Source organism: Malaclemys terrapin, chromosome 15 (genome assembly GCF_027887155.1).
Source record: "Malaclemys terrapin pileata isolate rMalTer1 chromosome 15, rMalTer1.hap1, whole genome shotgun sequence".
NCBI lineage: Eukaryota > Metazoa > Chordata > Testudines > Emydidae > Malaclemys > Malaclemys terrapin.
In genome coordinates this window covers 12,595,373-12,597,872 of record NC_071519.1, presented here as the reverse complement: position 1 = coordinate 12,597,872, position 2,500 = coordinate 12,595,373, and the positions used below count along the sequence as shown (strand labels likewise).

Here is a 2,500-nt window from a genome sequence, read left to right as displayed (position 1 = left end):
CGGAAAAGGGAAGAAAAGGATCGGGCCCACTAGAGACATGGACCCGGCCGCCAAGCAGGCCGCCCTGGGCTCACCCTCCCCGGCCGCAGCGAGGGACATCCTCCCGGCCGACAGGATCGGGCCCCTGGAAGTCTGGGGGGGGGGGGGGAAATCCGCCTCACGCCTCCGAGGAGGGCTGCCCGGGCGGGCCGGGCCCCGGAGCTCGGAAAAAAAAAAAAAAAACACCCCAAAAAAGGATCGGGCCCACTAGAGACATGGACCAGGCCGCCCTGGGCTCACCCTCCCCGGCCGCAGCGAGGGACTGCCTCCCGGCCGACTGGATCGGGCCCCTGGAAGTCTGGAAAAAAGAATGGAACCTGACGCCTCCGAGGAGGGGGCGCCCAGGGAAGGAGGGAGATCCGGGTCGACCTGGTGACCGGACGGGAAAGCGGCCACCGGGCGTGCCCGTTCAAACCTAGGGGTTGACCTGGCGGCCGGAAAGCAAACCGGCCACTGGCTAGCCCCGTCGGCAACCTACGGGTTGACCTGGTGGCCGGGAAGCGAACCGGCCAGCAGGTGAACCCGTTCGATTCCACGGGTTGACCTGGTGCCCGGGAGGGGACTCTGAAAAATGTTCAGCCCTTTCGGCTCGGGGTTGACCTGGTGGCCGAGAGGGGACTCGGACGGCAGGCAAGCCGCCCTGGCCTCACCCACCCCGGCCGCAGCGAGGGACTGCCTCCCGGCCGACTGGATCGGGCCCCTGGAAGTCTGGGGGGAAAAAGAAAATGGAACCTGACGCCTCCGAGGAGGGGGCGCCCAGGGAAGGAGGGAGATCCGGGTTGACCTGGTGACCGGACGGGAAAGCGGCCACCGGGCGTGCCCGTTCAAACCTACGGGTTGACCTGGTGGCCGGGAAGCGAACCGGCCAGCAGGCGAACCCGTTCGATTCCACGGGTTGACCTGGTGCCCGGGAGGGGACTCTGAAAAATTTTCAGCCCTTTCGGCTCGGGGTTGACCTGGTGGCCGAGAGGGGACTCGGACGGCAGGCAAGCCGCCCTGGGCTCACCCTCCCCGGCCGCAGCGAGGGACTGCCCCCCACCCACCCACCCCCCCCCCCGGCTGACAGGATCAGGGCGCACTGGATGTCCGGGACAATATTTTCCCCGACGCCGGGGAGGGCGGGCGGGCGGAGGGGCTCTGGCGGCCAGCCCGGGCCCCGGAGCTCGAGAAGGAAAAAAGGACCGGGCCCGCGAGAGACGGGGGCCCTGCCGCAGGGGGGCAGTCCGACCGGGGCTCACCGTGCGGCAGGCCCGGGCGTCGGCAGGGGAAAGCGGGCGAGGAGGCGCGGGGGCCGGGTGCCTACGGCCATACCGGACCGAACGCCCCCGATCCCGTCCGATCTCGGAAGGTAAACCGTCCCGGGCCTGGCTAGTACTTGGATGGGTGACCGCCTGGGAATCCCAGGTGCCGTAGGCAGCTTTTCCCGGTCCGAGCCAGCTCTCTCTCCTTTTCTGGGGAGGAAGGAGAGGGGGGGGACGGGCCGGAAAGCCCCTCGTCGCTCCTGCCGAGTCGGAGGTCGCGGCCGCAGGTCACGGGTCTGGGCGCCTGGGGTCCGGCTCCCCACCCGGCTTCCTCCGCGGAGGACCCACCGAAGCCGCTGGGGGAGACCCCGGGCATGGGGCGGACTGGCCCGGACCCTCCCGGCCGCCGGCCCGCAGGACCGCCCCGAATCCCCCCGCCCCGCGGCCACCCAGGCCAGGCCTGGCCAGGCGGGACGGACGGCGGGTGTCCAGCGCCCAGCGGCTTCCGCCAGCGGGGACCCACGGCCCCCAAAGCCGCAGGGGGAGGCCCCGGGCCCGGGACGGACTCGCTCGGACCCCCTGCGCCCGGGCGCCGGCTCGCGGGACCGCCCCGAATCCCCCCGCGGCCACCCAGGCCAGGCCTGGCCAGGCGGGACGGACGGCGGGTGTCCAGCGCCCAGCGGCTTCCTCCAGCGGGGACCCACGGCCCCCAGAGCCGCAGGGGGACACCCCGGGGCCGGGACGGACTCGCTCGGACGCGCTCGGACCCCCTGCGCCCGGCCGCCGGCTCGCGGGACCGCCCCGAATCCCCCGCCCCGCGGCCACCCAGGCCAGGCCTGGCCAGGCGGGACGGACGGCGGGTGTCCAGCGCCCAGCGGCTTCCGCCAGCGGGGACCCACGGCCCCCCAGAGCCGCAGGGGGAGACCCCGGGGCCGGGACGGACTCGCTCGGACGCGCTCGGACCCCCTGCGCCCGGCCGCCGGCTCGCGGGACCGCCCCGAATCCCCCCGCGGCCACCCAGGCCAGGCCTGGCCTGGCCTGGCAGGCCGGCGTGCAGCTCCCCCGGGCTTCCTCCCCCGACGACCCGCGCCCCCCCGAGCCGCAGGCGGAGACCCCGGCCCCGGGGCGGACCGGCCCGGGCTCGCTCGAGCCCCCTGCGCCCGGCCCGCAGGACCGCCCCCCCCCCCCCCCCGAATCCCCCGGGAGAGGCCCGGCCTGCA

At 74.2% G+C, this 2,500-nt stretch overlaps 1 non-coding gene across 1 annotated transcript; it reads left to right on the top strand.

Annotated features, from left to right (window-relative positions):
• Nucleotides 1-1,336: 1,336 nt before the first annotated feature.
• On the top strand, nt 1,337-1,455 carry LOC128823763 (5S ribosomal RNA). Its single transcript, XR_008441999.1, has one exon. It is a non-coding gene; the product is annotated as a 5S ribosomal RNA (ribosomal RNA).
• Nucleotides 1,456-2,500: the final 1,045 nt, after the last annotated feature.